This window comes from Lepidochelys kempii, chromosome 3, assembly GCF_965140285.1.
Source record: "Lepidochelys kempii isolate rLepKem1 chromosome 3, rLepKem1.hap1, whole genome shotgun sequence".
Lineage (NCBI taxonomy): Eukaryota > Metazoa > Chordata > Testudines > Cheloniidae > Lepidochelys > Lepidochelys kempii.
In genome coordinates this window covers 76,785,456-76,804,678 of record NC_136382.1, presented here as the reverse complement: position 1 = coordinate 76,804,678, position 19,223 = coordinate 76,785,456, and positions in this window count along the sequence as shown.

Genomic DNA, 19,223 nt, shown 5'->3' with positions numbered 1-19,223 from the left:
AAGCTTCTCACGCAATTCTTTGCAAAGCTGTGGACGCCCAGGCTTACGATGTGGCAAGTGCAAGTGGTCTTCTCGTTCATCCTCCCTGTGGAAGGAAAAGGCCTGGGTAGAGACAGTTGAATTGTGGAAGTCAACGAATGGCTAGGCAGGTGGTGTCGGAGAGAAGGCTTTAATCATAGGATGGTGTTCCAAGAAGGAGGAGTGCTAGGCAGAGATGGGCTCCACCTAAGGAAGAGAGGGAAGAGCATCTTCGCAAGCAGGCTGGCTAACCTAGTGAGGAGGGCTTTAAACTAGGTTCACCGGGGGAAGGAGACCAAAGCCCTGAGGTAAGTGGGGAAGTGGGATACCGGGAGGAAGCACAAGCAGGAGCGCACAAGAGGGCAGGGCTCCTGCCTCATACTGAGAAAGAGGGAGGATCAGTGAGTTATCTCAAGTGCTTATACACAAATGCAAGAAGCCTGGGAAACAAGCAGAGAGAACTGGAAGTCCTGGCACAGTCAAGAAATTATGATGTGATTGGAATAACAGAGACTTGGTGGGATAACTCACATGACTGGAGTACTGTCATGGATGGATATAAACTGTTCAGGAAGGACAGGCAGGGCAGAAAAGCTGGGGGAGTTGCATTGTATGTAAGAGAGCAGTATGACTGCTCAGAGCTCAAGTATGAAACTGCAGAAAAACCTGAGTCTCTGGATTAAGTTTAGAAGTGTGAGCAACAAGGGTGATGTCGTGGTGGGAGTCTGCTATAGACCACCGGACCAGGGGGATGAGGTGGACGAGGCTTTCTTCTGGCAACTCACAGAAGTTACTAGATCGCAGGCCCTGGTTCTCATGGGAGACTTCAATCACCCTGATATCTGCTGGGAGAGCAATACAGCAGTGCACAGACAATCCAGGAAGTTTTTGGAAAATGTAGGGGACAATTTCCTGGTGCAAGTGCTGGAGGAACCAACTAGGGGCAGAGCTCTTCTTGACCTGCTGCTCACAAATCGGGAAGAATTCGTAGGGGAAGCAAGAGTGGATGGGAACCTGGGAGGCAGTGACCATGAGATGGTCGAGTTCAGGATCCTGACACAGGGAAGAAAGGAGAGCAGCAGAATACGGACCCTGGACTTCAGAAAAGCAGACTTTGACTCCCTCGGGAACTGATGGGCAGGATCCCCTGGGAGAATAACATGAGGGGGAAAGGAGTCCAGGAGAGTTGGCTGTATTTAAAAGAATCCTTATTGAGGTTATGGGGACAAACCATCCCGATGTGTAGAAAGAATAGTAAATATGGAAGGCGACTAGCTTGGCTTAACAGTGAAATACTTGCTGATCTTAAACACAAAAAAGAAGCTTACAAGAAGTGGAAGATTGGACAAATGACCAGGGAAGAGTATACAAATATTGCTCTGGCATGCAGGAGTGAACTCAGGAAGGCCAAATCACACCTGGAGTTGCAGCTAGCAAGAGATGTTAAGAGTAACAAGAAGGGTTTCTTCAGGTATGTTAGCAACAAGAAGAAAGTCAAGGAAAGTGTGGGCCCCTTACTGAATGAGGGAGGCAACCTAGTGACAGAGGATGTGGAAAAAGCTTATGTACTCAATACTTTTTTTGCCTCTGTCTTCACGAACAAGGTCAGCTCCCAGACTACTGCACTGGGCAGCACAGCATGGGGAGGAGGTGACCAGCCCTCTGTGGAGAAAGAAATGGTTCGGGACTATTTAGAAAAGCTGGACGAGCACAAGCCCATGGGGCCGGATGCGCTGCATCCGAGAGTGCTAAAGGTGTTGGCAGATGTGATTGCAGAGTCATTGTCCATTATCTTTGAAAACTCATGGCAATCGGGGGAAGTCCCAGACGACTGGAAAAAGACTAATGTAGTGCCCATCTTTAAAAAAGAGAAGAAGGAGGATCCTGGGAACTACAGGCCAGTCAGCCTCACCTCAGTCCCTGGAAAAATCATGGAGCAGGTCCTCAAGGAATCAATTCTGAAGCACTTAGAGGAGAGGAAAGTGATCAGGAACAGTCAGCATGGATTCACCAAAGGCAAGTCATGCCTGACTAACCTAATTGCCTTCTATGACAAGATAACTGGCTCTGTGGATGAGGGGAAAGCAGTGGACGTTTTGTTCCTTGACTTTAGCAAAGCTTTTGACACAGTCTCCCACAGTATTCTTGCCAGCACGATAAAAAAAGTATGGGCTGGATGAATGGACTATAAGGTGGATAGAAAGCTGGCTAGATTGTCAGGCTCAACGGGTAGTAATCAATGGCTCCATGTCTAGTTGGCAGCCAGTATCAAGCGGAGTGCCCCAAGGGTCGGTCCTTGGGCCGGTTTTGTTCAATATCTTCATTAATGATCTGGACGATGGTGTGGATTGCACCCTCAGCAAGTTTGCAGATGACACTAAACTGGGAGGAGTGGTAGATACGCTGGAGGGTAGGGATAGGCTACAGAGGGACCTAGACAAATTGGAGGATTAGGCCAAAAGAAATCTGATGAGGTTCAACGAGGACAAGTGCAGAGTCCTGCACTTAGGACGGAAGAATCCCATGCACCACTACAGACTAGGGACCGAATGGCTCAGCAGCAGTTCTGCAGAAAAGGACCTAGGGGTTACAGTGGATGAGAAGCTGGATGTGAGTCAACAGTGTGCCCTTGTTGCCAAGAAGGCCAATGGCATTTTGGGCTGTAAAAGTAGGGGCATTGCCAGCAGATCGAGGGACGTGATCATTCCCCTCTATTCGACACTGGTGAGGCCTCATCTGGAGTACTGTGTCCAGTTTTGGGCCCCACACTATAAAAAGGATGTAGAAAAATTGGAGAGAGTCCAGCGGAGGGCAACAAAAATGATTAGGGAACTGGAACACATGACTTATGAGGAGAGGCTGAGGGAACTGGGGATGTTTAGTCTTCAGAAGAGAAGAATGAGGGGGGATTTGATAGCTGCTTTCAACTACCTGAAAGGGGGTTCCAAAGAGGATGGATCTTGACTGTTCTCAGTGGTAGCAGATGACAGAACAAGGAGTAATGGTCTCAAGTTGCAGTGGGGGAGGTTTAGGTTGGATATTCGGAAAAACTTTTTCACTAGGAGGGTGGTGAAACACTGGAATGCGTTACCTAGGGAGGTGGTGGAATGTCCTTCCTTAGAAGTTTTTAAGGTCAGGCTTGACAAAGCCCTGACTGGGATTATTTAGTTGGGGATTGGTCCTGCTTTGAGCAGGGGGTTGGACTAGATGACCTCCTGAGGTCCCTTCCAACCCTGATATTCTGTGATTCTATGATTAATTGCCAGTTGCTCAAAGGTCACAACAGAAATGTTCGTTTTATGCAGATTTTGCTTCTGGTTTTCTTTGAAGCATTTCATCTGCCCTCCATGCTTATGAGTGCTGGAGCTTTATTTGGAATACAAGAATTGTTTTGATAGATGGGTCTCAGGCATACGAATTACATGGCCAGTTCATCTCAGTTGGGTGCAGCTCAAATGAGCCTCGATGCTGAATAAACCAGCTTTCATCAGGACTTCCATGTTGGAAACCCAGTCCTGCCATTTGATGCCCTGCAATCATTGTAAGCATCGCAAATAGAAACTAACAAGTTTTTTAATGTGCTATTTCACACCCATAAAGTAATGTGAAGAGGACACAAGCATTATAGACTTTGATTTTATTCAACATGCTGCTGAGATAAGTAAACTGTTTGACAGTTTGGGGCATGGTACCTTCCAAGCTTATTGACAAACTTGATAAGGATGTTGAAGAGCTCGCTGGTCTATAACCTTGATTTTCATTTGGCTGATGATGAGGCCAAAGTTATGAGCTGCCACAGCAAAGAAGTTTGTAAGATCTTGTAGTGCTGCTTTAGAGTATGCCATCGAGGCACAATCAGCAGCATAGGGCAGTTCCTGAACCAACTCTTCTGTCCTTGGTGTTTGCCTGGGGATGGGAAAGACTGAAGAGCTTATCAGTACAGAAGCATACAAAGACTCCATTTGAAAAGCCATGGAGGGCTTCCTCTAGTAATGCAGCAAAGAATAGACCAAAAAGACTAGGAGCAAGGACACATCCTTGCTTCACTCCATTTGTGAGTGGAAATGGGTCTGCTGGATCACCATCAGTGCTAACTCTTCCAGCCATGCCTTCATGGAATTGCCAAACTATGTTAATAAATTTGCCTGGACATCCAAATTTAGTAAGAAATTTCCAGAGGGCAGTGTGATTGGCCATGTTGAATGCCTTGGTTAGACATGAGTCCAATGGTTTCTATGATGCAGTCGAAACTGCTCACAGCCCTACCCATCTAGCCTTGCCACTGCTAACAAGTGCTGATGGCGAATCTCTAGTCACAGATCACTCTGCCAGCCACCAATCTTTTCTGTCAAAGGAAAACATAAAAACATTTTAGTGAACTACTTAATCATTTAGATACTGTTCCTGATGAGTCGCCAGATAACGTATGTAAATTGCCCACATCTAATGCAGTTGAAGATCCATCTACACGAGCCAAGGTGTTGAATACTCTTGAGGTATTCCAAACCTATCTAAAACCTTGGAGTACTAAAAATCTACCAAAACATTCTGTCTCAAATGATTTTCAGCTCAATTTTCTACAGCAAAGGGCAGATTCGTCCACCTTTACTGACATTGTGTGATACCTTATGCCATAAGTAGTCCTGTTGAAATAAGCTGGGTGACTGTCAGCAAGGAAGATAATGTCCCTAGCCTGGAACTCAGGATACCCAGATTCAGTTCCGTGCTGTACCACACATTCTCTTTCTCTTAGGCCTCGGACAAGTCACTTTGTCGCTCTGTGCCTCAGTTCTCCATCTCCAAAAGGAGGATAATGGCACATTCCTGCTCAGAAGGGTGTTGTGATGATAACTATGTTAAAGACTGTGAAACACTCAGATACAACAGTGCTAGGGCCCACAGACATAAATACGATTCAGCATGTGGAAAGGTGGCTCAAGCTAGCCCTAAGTATGAATATGTTCAATTAGGGAGCCAAACCCTCTTAAGTGTTCAATTGTGTTAGTTAGCTGCATGAGAATTTCCACTGGAATCTATTTGTGTGAGTAACTGCTCACCAGTGAGAGTAAGGAGTTCACAGTTTGGCCCTTATAGTTTTTGACTGCTCATTGGAACATATCCATACATGACACCAGATTGAGCCACCTTTACTCACAGTGAGTAGCACCTTATTCCACCAGTAGCTCCACTGAAGATAGTGAGTCTTTAAGTTCCTGAAAAGAAAGAACTGCAGAAAGAGACAAGTAATTAGAAATGAATTCCCTTAAATAGTTTTTGTTCCAAATCTTTAAGTACGCAAGTGCCTCGCTCTCCTGCATTGAAGTCACAGATATACACTACTACCGTCTGATTTAAGGCTTTTAAAGAGTAGTCATCCTGACATCTATCTTTTCTGATTACACTTTAAAAGGGGAGTAGGAAATGGTGGAGGTAAGAGCAAGGCTCTTTGCTTTCTCTTGGCTTCAGATCTACATTCCATGGGGCAGGTTGTGCCAATGGATGGTGAGTAAGGAAAAGGAACAATTTTGAAGGCCTTATATCTCAGAGACACTTTTCTGATGCACACTTTCCTCCCTGATTTCTGCTTGCTCCCAGGGCTAGTAATTTGCTGATGGTCTATTCCAGCAGCAAATTACAACCACCCCTAGGCTAGTTCAAGTTGGCTGCCTGGCTTACTGAGGGGAGAACCCATGGCTTCACCCACTCCCTGCCCACCTACCTGTGCAGGGGAAGTAATAGCCCTTTGAGGCTGCATTCCACCCACTCTGTGACCCCGATGTATGTGGCCCATGCAGGGGAGCAAAGAGGATATCTTGAATCTCCCTAGTCCCCTGTGTGCTGTCATCAGAGAAGATCACAATCCTGCCTTTCATTTTGCTGCTCACAACATACATCCAGGTAAGATAATTTTTAGGAACATGGTTAAAGATCCAAGCTCTGGCAGAATCCTTGTACTTAACAGTATATCAGTTTTCATCCTGGAGAGAATGTGTACAAGCTAATTCTAACCCCTTGAAAGGATGTTCAGAGTAGAAGCACTGACTGTTTTAGTGTATTTGTGTAGCATCCAAATGGCAAATAAAGCTCATCTTTGCCTCTGACCTAGCATTATTATATAGCACTGCAAATGACAACACTGTAATATCACATAATATACCGAGTAGGTCTGACAAGTTACTAGGAAATCTTAAATATACATTGATTTTTTATTCTCTCTTTATGATTGCCATTTGGTCAGGCCCTCATTTTCAGCTCCTTGCATGATAGTTCAGCTGGTCTATACTGTGATTTGTACATCATATGGGTTTAAAATCATTGTTACACATAGAACTCTGTCCTTGTTGCCAAAGGCACTAAATAAAGAAGATCAACTTATTACAAACTGGTGTGCTAACAGATTACTTTTCTTACTGGTTTGGCATCTAATGCACAGGACAGGGAGTCAGGAAACGTGGGCTCTCTTACAGATGTGCTGTGTGACCTTCCACAAAACCCCGCGGAAGAAAATTAACCCTTTCTCTGCCTCACTTAATTTAAGCACCCACATTTGAAAATGCTGACATAGGTGTCAAAACATGGGTATCAAAAAACTGAGACACACAAAATGAGAGGCAACTCTTGAAAATGTTGTTCTATGCTGTGCAGCTGTATTATTCATATCAAATACATAGAGAAAGGTTTTAATCTTCTTCCATTCCTACTTCTCTGTTCCTATTATTATAACCATTATTTTTGTCTGAATTTGATTCTTTTCCTTTTGTACAAATTTGCAAATACAAGATTACAAAGGGCAAACATTTGGCTATTTCTGTCTGGGAATCCTGCCCTCAGCTAGCACACTTGATGCACATATAGTACGTGATCTCTTGGCTGCCTTCACTCACATCCATCTGTTAGACTGGCATCATGCCTGCTCACAAGTTGATCAGACTGTTTCACAAGGACACAGGTGTCAGACTATTATGTACTTAGATGGGCAGCATGCACAGTACTTCAAAATTCCATATCTCCTTTAAAACAATTCCTCCCCCATGGCATCACAGGCTACAGCAGTTTCTGGATTTTTATCTCATACTAACATCTGTCTGCATTTGAGGGGGTTACTTTAAAAAACAAGAAAGTGGCATGTGGAGGGACAATCAGTCTGTCATCTATAGCATTAACCCGGAGGCTTTGGCCTGTATCTCTCTATTTTACAGAATGAAACAGAGAAAAGTGGTCCCCTTCTTACCTATTTCCAGGATAATCTACATATTCAATGATTTTCGACTCTTTCCTTGACAGGTTTCAGAGTAGCAGCCGTGTTAGTCTGTATCAGCAAAAAGAAAAGGAGTACTTGTGGCACCTTAGAGACTAACAAATTTATTTGAGCATAAGCTTTCGTGAGATACAGCTCACTTCATCGGATGCATGCAGTGGAAATCCCCACTGTATTTTCCACTGCATGCATCCGATGCAGTGGAAATCCCCATTGTATTTTCCACTGCATGCATCCGATGAAGTGAGCTGTAGCTCACGAAAGCTTATGCTCAAATACATTTGTTAGTCTCTAAGGTGCCACAAGTACTCCTACTCTTTCCTTGGTGGCTCCAGCATTCCATCATGGAAGTTACCATGTACACTTTCCCCTGCTCTATGTCAAATGAAGCAGATAAACACAAAGTTAATTTAGCTGAACATACATGAACAGTAAAAGCAGCAAAGAGTCCTGTGGCACCTTATAGACTAACAGACATATTGGAGCATAAGCTTTCGTGGGTGAATACCCACTTCGTCAGATGCATGTAGTGGAAATTTCCAGAGGCAGGTATAAATATGCAAGCAAGAATCAGCCTAGGGATAACGAGGTTCGTTCAATCAGGGAGGACGAGGCCCTCTTCTAGCAGTTGAGGTGTGAACACCAAGGAAGGAGAAACTGCTTTTGTAGTTGGCTAGCCATTCACAGTCTTTGTTTAATCCTGAGCGATGGTGTCAAATCTGCAAATGAACTAAAGCTCAGCAGTTTCTCTTTGAAGTCTGGTCCTGAAGTTTTTTTGCTGCAGGATGGCTACCTTTAAATCTGCTATTTTGTGTCCGGGGAGGTTGAAGTGTTCTCCTACAAGTTTTTGTATATTGCCATTCCTAATATCTGATTTGTGTCCATTTATCCTTTTATGTACGGACTGTCCAGCTTGGCTGATGCACATAGCAGAGGGGCATTGCTGGCACATGATGGTGTATATTACATTGGTGGACGTGCAGGTGAACTAACCGGTGATGGTGTGGCTGATCTGGTTAGGTCCTGTGATGGTGTTGCTGGTGTAGATATGTGGGCTGAGTTGGCATCGAGGTTTGTTGCATGGATTGGTTCCTGAGTTAGAGTTACTATGGTGCGGTGTGTAGTTGCTGGTGAGAATATGCTTCAGGTTGGCAGGTTGTCTGTGGGTGAGGACTGGCCTGCCTTCCAAGGCCTGTGAAAGTGGGGGATCATTGTCCAGGATGGGTTGTAGATCACTGATGATGCATTGGAGAGGTTTTAGCTGAGGACTGTATGTGATGGTCAGTGGAGTTGTGTTGGTTTCTTTCTTGGGCTTCTCTTGCAGCAGGAGGCTTCTGGGTACACGTCTGGCTCTGTTGATCTGTTTCCTTATTTCCTCATACGGGTACGGTAGTTTTGAGAATGCTTGGTGAAGATCTTGTAGGTGTTGGTCTCTGTCTGAGGGGTTGGAGCAAATGCGGTTGTACCTCAGCGCTTGGCTGTAGACAATGGATCGTGCGGTGTGTCCAGGATGGAAGCTGGAGGCATGAAGGTAGGCATAGCGGTCGGTGGGTTTTTGGTATAGGTTGGTGTTAACGTGACCGTCACTTATTTGCACCATGGTATCTAGGAAGTGGACCTCCCGTGTAGATTTGTCCAGGCTGAGGTTGATGGTGGGGTGGAAGCTGTTGAAATCGTGGTGGAATTCACCAAGCATTCTCAAAACTACCATACCCATATGAGGAAATAAGGAAACAGATCAACAGAGCCAGACGTGTACCCAGAAGCCTCCTGCTGCAAGACAAACCCAAGAAAGAAATCAACAGAACTCCACTGGCCATCACATACAGTCCTCAGCTAAAACCTCTCCAACGCATCATCAGTGATCTACAACCCATCCTGGACAACGATTCCCCACTTTCACAGGCCTTGGGAGGCAGGCCAGTCCTCGTCCACAGACAACCCGCCAACCTGAAGCATATTCTCACCAGCAACTACACACTACACCATAATAACTCTAACTCAAGAGCCAATCCATGCAACAAACCTCGATGCCAACTCTGCCCACATATCTACACCAGCAACACCATCACAGGACCTAACCAGATCAGCCACACCATCACCGGTTCATTCATCGCACGTCCACCAATGTAATATACACCATCATGTGCCAGCAATGCCCCTCTGCTATGTGCATCAGCCAAGCTGGACAGTCCGTACATAAAAGAATAAATGGACACAAATCAGATATTAGGAATGGCAATATACAAAAACTTGTAGGAGAACATTTCAACCTCCCCGGACACACAATAGCAGATTTAAAGGTAGCCGTCCTGCAGCAAAAAAACTTCAGGACCAGACTTCAAAGAGAAACTGCTGAGCTTTAGTTCATTTGCAAATTTGACACCATCAGCTCAGGATTAAACAAAGACTGTGAATGGCTAGCCAACTACAAAAGCAGTTTCTCCTTCCTTGGTATTCACACCTCAACTGCTAGAAGAGGGCCTCATCCTCCCTGATTGAACGAACCTTGTTATCCCTAGGCTGATTTTTGCTTGCATATTTATACCTGCCTCTGGAAATTTCCACTACATGCATCCGACGAAGTGGGTATTCACCCACGAAAGCTTATGCTCCAATACGTCTGTTAGTCTATAAGGTGCCACAGAACTCTTTGCCGCTTTTACAGATCCAAACTAACATGGCTACCCCTCTGATACTTGACATACATGAACAGTTTAGCTTTTTTTAGGTACCATCCAGGAATGGGACTGTAAACTGTGAAGCAAATTTTGACTGTTACTGTGTGTGAAGTTTAATGTGTGGAAATTTGTGTAAAAAGTATGGTTTGCTGTGTAATGTTTATATGAGTGACTTTCATGGCCTTTGAGCAGTGTCTGGTACTGCAAGGTGATAGGTATGTATACTTAAGTTTGTAAAAAAGATTATATTGTACTATGTGATAATGTCATTAAAGACACTGTTGTAATCAGGGTCAATAAGGTCAGAAAATGCCAACCAGGTCCTCCTACTGGGTCACATTGCCATCAAATCCCGTGCTGGACAGCCCCAGTAACCTAGCCCCATTTTGGCTCAGAATGATGGGTTGATAATTAACTGACAAGGCCTATCTCTGAACTCTTCACCACAGCATCATTACAAGGTGCATCAGTCCCATCCCCATATTGATTTTAATATTGATTTTAATTGCAACCTCTTCCATCAGGATTACCACCCTACCATATGAAACTGTTAACCAAGAGAACTGACAATCTTTTATTAGACTGCAGCCTAATTGCTATTTGATTGCAGCGTATTTTGGATTTGAGATTGTGTGTTACAATTAGGCCGCAAGTGTGCTGACGCTATTGCCAATCTGGCTGACATATACTGACTCATTGTTTCCTTGTATACCTCCATCAGTCTATCTGTATTCATCTATTGTCATTTGTCTTGGACTGTAAGCTGGAGCAGGGACCGTTTTTATTTTATTTTGGGGGGCTTTGTACAGTGTCTAGCACAGTGGGGTCCTATTTCATGACTCAGTCTCCTAGGTTTTATGGTAATACAAATAATAAGTAACAATAATAATATGAAATATGGTCCACTTGGGGCCTGGAGTTGTATATTTATTGTTCTGAGTATCGAAAAGCGTTTCCCAAACTTGGGAAGCCGCTTGTTCTGGGTAGGCCCCTGGCGGGTCGGGCCAGTTTGTTTACCTGCCGTGTCCGCAGGTTCGGCCGATCGCAGCTCCCACTGGCCGCAGTTTGCTGCTCCAGGCCAATGGGGGCTGCAGGAAGCAGTGCAGGTCGAGGGACATACCAGCCGCCACTTCCCGCAGCCCCCATTGGCCTGGAGCGGCGAACCGTGGCCAGTGGGAGCCGCGATCGGCCGAACCTGCAGATGCGGCAGGTAAACAAACAGGCCGGGCCCGCCAGGGGCTTTCCCCGAACAAGCGGCAGCCCAAGTTTGGGAAATGCTGGCATAGAACATAGGGGCATTGACCCCAAAAAAAGGCTTCTGTTGCCTCCACTCCTTTCAGCTATTGCAAGGACCTGTTCTCAGGACTGTCTTGCTTTATTTTATTTTAATAATGCTGCAGACTTTCCAGGCCCTTTCCAAACAGTACATCTGTGTTCATCCTTTTTATCTGTGCTCTGCAAAGAAAGACTAGCTGGAAGAGATGAGGAAAGGAAGACTGAGGGGTTACTGGCACTTCCAGTTGCTAAAAGGCAGATGGCAAAGCGTGAAGTAGGTGTCTTTTGCAAACACTGAAGATAATTCAGTAGCACCTAAAACATATATGGCAAAGAACTCTCCTGGGTGACAGAGAGGTGGAGATAGATGAGAAATTGGCTTATCCAATTTTTTTCCCTCTGGTTAGAACCCGTAGAATTAGAATGCTTATTTGGAATTGAAGCTGATATTCTGAGCAAGCATGTGGATTGTTTAATAGGAAAACTCTTAAATGGAAAACTAAGGACTCTTTTTTCATTTAGCTTAATGGCAACATTTCTCTCCAGTGTATTCCCTCCTTCTTTGCCTTTGTTTGGGAATCAAACCTGAAGACTCAGTGAGCAAAGGGAACTGTTAGTAGAAAAAATGGGCCAAAACCTGTTCTGGTTGCTTCCGTGCACCCTGTTAATGTCAAAGACATTTTGCTGGTGTAAGTGAGAGCAGAATTTGGCCTGGTGTGTCTGGAAAAGTCATCTAGTCTAGCAGTCCTGCAGCACCCAGCCTAGGTCAAATCAGACAACATTAAACTGCTCAGTAGAGTTAACATGCTAGGGAATAAATGGATTTACAATTAAAGACAAAGTGTTACTGCTTATGTCAAGTTGAGGAAATCAGCTGTTGATGGGCTACAAGTCGAATTAGTCCTTTAAAAAGTAGGGCAATGATGAATAATAAAATCTACAACCAATATAACAACAAAAAATAACACTGGAAATCTAATGAAGCATAGAATAGTACCACATTTGAACAGGGTTTCACCTGTGTATTTCCAGTTGTAATTCTGAGCATTTAAAAATGGGAGTAGGAAGAGAATTTAATAGTCCATAGTGATAAGCTTACAATTATTCCTGTCCCGGGAAAAATAAATGTTGGTATTTAAATACAGAACATCCATTTTGCATTCATGTTGTACATTACACAAAATCACAGCAAATCCGCTGTAAAAATAAATTATGACAGCATTAGGCAATTGCTAGCATACATTTGCACATGCCTAACTTATGCATATATAATAACCAGAGTGCTCACACAGATCAGATAATTACACATGCTCAAGACCAGTTAGGCACTATAATAGTATTTGCGCCAAAAATAAACTAGCATGCCCATTGGTTATTGTGTACATATATTGTCATTACATTCACTTAAATTTACGTGCATAATTTTGAAAAATAGGCCCTGAAACTTTTATTCATCTAGTTGTGCCTAGTTATTGCAGACACACACTAAGATACAGAGTAGTGATGACTCCACTGTGCTAAGACTACAATACCAAGATATAGCCAGAAGAGAGGGAAATTAATGATCAAGTAACAGCCTAGTTATGAATTTTCCTGCTTTGAGGGTTTAAGTTTGGAGCCATAACATTAATTAAATACAATATTTTATATTATCCTTTTCTTGTGTAACATATTGCCATTGATATTACACTAGCATAATGATAATCTCTCTGAAATTGTAATGCACTGACAGTTTCAAAGGTACATGCCAAATGCTATGATATTTAATAATACAAAGCTCCCATTGTTCACTTCAGTGTCATTAACTGTAACAACATTATAAGTAAATTGGAGTTTCTTATACATGAAGGGCATAATCCTACATTCCTTGGGCATCCAAAATTCCTACCGAAGTAAATACACCCTAACAAGCAAATGTACAGTGTAGTGAGCTGTGATTTAGCTATACAACTCAGAGTGTACTGACCTGAAATTTTGTCCTTAATGATTTTTATTTAATAAAAAATAGGTTTTCAGGCAGCTATGTGGCAAGTGAATTTTGGGGGTTTCCTCCTACTCCCTAATAGAACATTGCTCACCTCATATAGTTGGTATGATTGGCAGTCTATGCTCAAGAATGGATGGAATGGAATGGAATAGCCCAGGTGTTGCAGATCAGGTCTGATGTGCAGTGACAGAGCTGTATAGGGAAGTTTGCAAAGTGATTGTCTCCACTACTTCTGATATTAGTCAGTGCTATTAGCCCCTCACTTTCTTGAGCATTAAATTCACATTAGACTACAATTGCAAGAATGCCACATGCAACGTCCAATTCTTATTTATTGTCAGTTGGTTGTGTACAACTAAATTAAGCTTTTCAAAAATTGATAGTCAAACAGGAAAATCAGTTAGCGATAGAGTTTGCACCCAAACAATGGGAAGTTGCTCTAAATATCATGCATAAAACTCTCCAGGAAGCAAAGCTAAAGCTGATGCATTATAAGATGTTACACAACAATTATTGGAACAACCATTCTTCAAAAAGATTGGAAAGATAAATCTTAATAGATAAGTGTTGAAATTTGAACCAATCTGTGTGGAACTTGCCTCATATATTATTGTCCCCCAAAAAGGTGGGGGTCCGGCCAAAATATTATCCTTCTACGTGACTTCTCTTTAATAATAACCTGTCTATCAAAAGTTAACAATGTGTGTCTACAGCTTTATTTTGCTCCAAGATACTATGGTTGTACAGATGGAACATCTTCAAAAATTCAAGATGAGTACACTGAAATAGCTGAAGTCACCTATTCTAAATCATAAATTACATAATAAACTACTAGACCTGAAGAAGAGCTCTGAGGAGCTCAAAATCTTGCCTCTTTCACCAACAGAAGTTAGTCCAATAAAATATATTATCTCAAATTACCTCACCCACCTTGCCACTCTTACTAGAATTCAATATAATGTGGGGAAGTTTCTTGGATTTTTTTAAGCAGGATTCGAAAACAGGTCTTACATGTTCATGACAGCTTATATCACAATATTGAAGCTAGTGTATCTTGCTTGTGCATATTACATTATTTTGTGAAAAGATGCAGCAGACTCAAACTCTCTGACTGTTTTGTATTCCTTCTATTACAATGGGGCAGTAACACTACCATTGTTAATTCTGAGACTTGCTTACTGTTTAACAGTTGATTTTTGTAGGTGCTTATGATGCATCAATTCTGAACAACACAATCTAACATTTCTTGGGTACAAGCTTATATTTTTTTATTCTAAATTATTTCTTTTAGTTTTGTTAGTGTATGGATGTAGCTAATGTTTGAGTGCATTTGTAACTTAAGTCTGTATTTGCTTATGTGCATCTAGAATGAATAAGAGTTAAATAAAAATACACACTTTTTTCCTTTCAAACACAAAATCACCAATCACATTCAGGAAGTACAAAAGCTAGATGTCATCCACATACAGAAAACACAGCTCCCAGTGTCTCCTTACTAACTCTCCTAACAGCTTCAATTGCACACTGAGCAAAAGGGGTGGCAAAATATATGTAACTTCTCACTAAAATCAGAGGTCAGGAAAGTAGCCAATGTTTTACTTAGCTTTGCAGAAGGAAGTAAGGGTGATCCTTGGAACTGCAAACCAGTGTACTTCATTTCAGAACCAGGTAAATTAACTGAAATAATAAAGAAACAAAATTATAACACAACAAGATAAGAATGATATGATAGGAACAAACCAGCACAGCATATGTAAAGGAAAATCTTGACTCTCCGCTCTATTAGAATACCTTGAGGTAATCAACAAAATAATGTAAAAAGGAGGACTGGTTAGACACAGTTGATTTGGGCTTTCATAAAACCATTGGTAAAAGCCAGGAAAAAATCTATTAAAGAAAGTAAATACAGTCCTAGTATTGGGAATAAAGTTCTGTCATGGATTAGAAATTAAAAGGGAGAAAACAAAGAGTAGAAACAGATAAATTTCAAAATGGAGGGTGGTTAATAATGGGTGATCCGAGAATCCAGATTAGAACCAGTATTATTTAATATACTAAGGGTCCATGAAAGGGGATGACCAATGAGGTAGCAAAATTTAGTCAATCAAGGCTGGAGATGGTTGTAAACAGTTCTAGAAGTACTTAACAAAGCTAGGCAAGGAGGCTATATAAAATGAAATTGGCTGATGACATTCATTGTAAACAAGGGTAAGGTGATGTACAATGGAGTAAACAATATGAACTATGATAGATTATAGATGATCTCATCAGAAAGACCTAGGCATTGTTGTGGACAATTCAATGAAAACATACATGCAATGTCAACAATGGTCAAAAAAGCAAACAGGCTGTTAGATGATATTTTAAAAGAGATAGAGAATAACACTGAAAATGTCTCAGTGCCATTATACAAATCATTTGTATTCCCTAACCTTGAATACTGTGTTCAGTATGGATCATCCTCTCAGAAATAGAATAGAGAAGAAATCTGAAAGGTCCAGGCAAGGCCAGTGCAAATGATTAGAGTCACAGAAAGATTTCTTTAGTAAGTGAATTTAAAAGATTGCCACAATTTTCTTTACAGAGGAGATGAAAAAGAAGTGACATAGTCAAGCTTTATAGAATGACGAATGGCATTGAAAAGGTAGGTCAGTTAGGTGCTCCTGTTTATCCAGTCTCATAATCAAAAAGCAAGTGAATAAACACATTACAAGGCAAGACATTTTAAATGTGAAGAGGCCTATATTATACCTGCTTTTTATAAGGTTCCTTTCACCTTGTCATCTATCTAAGTGCAATGTGTATTGTATACTTCTGTATTAGGCTGTCCTGTAGCTGGGACAGAGAGCTTAATTTATTCTTAATTGCCTCCAGGTCTACGGAATTTATAATCCCTGCTTTAAAACCAATTTCTTCTAATATGGTGTCTGCTGCCTGAGGAGGTTTCCCTGCAGCATTTGGTACACAACAGTGCTAGCAACAAGACAAACACAAGACAAAACAAAACATAGAACACAAAACACAATTTCTATTGTGACAGTAGATTCATGGTATTCAGGGTTGCTTTTCAGCTGGCATCAGCTTTTCCTGTTGTTCTGAAAGACAAGAAAAACATATTTCTACCCTTTGGGGGTGGCAGATTATTGCTGAAAATATTCCTTTCTTTTAAAAATACCCTTGCTGGTTGCAGGCAAAACAGATAAATTACCCCTATATTTTCCTGTGTTTGTTCTATAGGCAGGCCAGGTTTCAATGGCTTCTACCTTTATCAGTTAGGTAATTTGCATTAACACAGGTGCTTTCTGGCTTGCTTTTAGATTCAAAGCCGTTAGCAGTTCAGAGACTCTGTTTTACAAGGGACACAATCAACTTTCACCAGAGTTCTGATTACTGTTCACTTTCAACTCCTGCTTACATTCCCTTTATACATTTGGGGGCAGTTATGTTCCAATAGAACCCCCTTATATTGTTTTAGCAAATTTGACTAAATTGTTCATACTTAAATTATTTCAATTAGATAGTCCCTTTGCCTGGATTATTGACAAACAATCCTTTGGAAAAGGGCCCGTTTTTCCTTCAGAATGTCTGCAAAGAAACCAAGAATTTTCTTTTTCTTTAACACTTTTTTTTAACACTTTTACAACATTTAACTGCTTAATTCCCTCCAGTCTCTGCAGACTTAACATCTCACTCTCTTTCCTTAAATCACTTGCTTATCTCCCAAAATGACACCTTCATCAACTCAGATTTTACATTCCAAGTACTATTTCAGGGATTTGAATTTCCCATGCCTGCACTTATTGCTTCCTTTACTCCTGCCACTATGCTCTCAAGGTTTCCAACCCATTTTCCAATTTGTTTGCTGCCTGCCCGCTTGTCTGGGCCCGATCCTTTTTTTCTCGCTGCACTGTCCCTTTCCATGGGCACAGGCTTTGTTCAATTACCAATTTAGCAAGGAGGGTAGGCTCCTCAACTAGCCCCACCCCTCCTAGTTCCTTTTCTTAAACAATATCACTCACAAGGGTCACCCGAGTCATCCCCCATGAGGCTTGCCACCTGAACCAACCTCATGGTCCTATTGGGGATCCAGGACGTGGGCGGGCAGAGCTCGTCCACTACAAAAGGGTCCCCCCACAGCCTAAGGGGGAGATCCACAGGGCCTGGAGAACCAACTAATTACGGGGGACAACTAATGAAAAAACAGGGACGGGAGTGCGGTCAAACCAACCTCATGGTCAACTGATGTTTTAACTGCTCAATTTCCTTTTCATGGTGAGCACGCTGCCATTGTGGGATATGCTGAGTACGGGTAGTCAAGTCTTTGACAAGTCCCTGAAGGACCAGTACTTGCTTAGCCAGTACTTCCAGGCAGGTGCATCCCGCTTTTTCCACCTGGAAGTCCTGTCTTAAGGCTTGCAACTTGTCCTGGGCATAGGTTTGTGTTGAAGCTTGGTTACTACTCTGCGCTTTCAGTTGCTCCATTTCCACCAGCTGTCGGGTACACACCTCTTCACTTTTTCCCAACTCCTCTTTCTGTCCTGACAACAATTGATACCACATGGCAGCTGTAGTCCAAATTAAGCCCACAGCTGCCCCTAAATTCTTACCCTTCTGCTTTTCATACTATAATACTACCTACCGCATTTCAGGCTTCCCATTAACATTTGTTGTGTCCCACAATGTCATGTCATACACCATTTTTAGCTTTAGTTTTATGCTCATTCTGATTTTCTTTAAGAAATAAGTGTCCAAAGTTATTCTTCCTGCCTGGTGTCCATTTAACAAAAATGTGAAATAACACATCTGATTGGGGCCATGCTAATGACCGTTGAGAGGAATATGGTTGCTATTTCCTGCTGTGTGCATTTATGCACATTTTCACAGGAGAAATCATTGCTGATGTTCTAATATACAGAGACCAGAAACTTGATAAAAGCATATGGGTGTGTCCATACTGGCTACACATCTGTTACATGGATGGGAACTTATATGAAGTGGGACATTATTGCTGATCAGGGCAGTCAGCATTTCTATCATGTGTGTGAGGGATTCTTTGGTCTTATTCAACTGGAATGGAGAATTTGGATGGATGGATGGATGGATATGTTTGGTTAACATTTAGTTGAAAGGTCTATTACTGATGGATTGGTATGTCTGTGGGAAAGGTCATAATTCTAGTGTATGATAGCAGCTGGTGCTGTTTGTGATGAAAACCTCAGATTTTAGCATCTGTGGAGAGTTATCCCTTATGGCATGGATTGTAAGTCATATTGAATTGTTCCCGCTAAACACATGGCTGTCTGGAGGTCAGGATCCCAGCTGGGAGTGGATCTAATCATGCAGATCACCTAGGACTGCACCCATAGCATGCAGGGGGATCAGCTCATGTCCTTTACTTATAATATAGATCACCACCATGAGGCGGTGGATGCTGTCTTTATCCACCTTGTGGAGAATACCCTGATGAGAGACTGGAGAGAGATGAGAGATGAGAGACTGTCAAAAGAGACTGGATCACTCTGAAGTACTTAGTCGCATGGGCCTGGACTGGTATGGTCTAACCTGCTTCCCATCAAACTGTGGTGGAGAAGCAATGCCCCTACCATGAAGCACTTCATTTGGAAATGCATCAACTAGCCATGATGAACTTTGCAAATACACCTTTGGCAAAGAGGCCCTGAGGTACAAAGAAATCACATACAACTCTGCCCTGATTTGTTTTGATTCAATGACACTCACTTCTCTAACACAGGCAGTTATATTACTCCTGTATCCAGTCAATAGAAGGTTGAGGGATGACAGCTAAGTAGGTTATTGGCAGCATCTTCTAGCAGGTAGCTCTTACAGGAAGATTAATTAATTTGTTCCAAGAGTGAAATTCACCCATGTGCAGAGGGCCAGTGATCCACTGTAGCCCTCTTGTGAGAATATGTGATGAATGAGCCTTTTCCTAGGTTTTTTAGGAAGGACAGAAAGAACACTACAGCAGTTTTAGAAAAAGGCT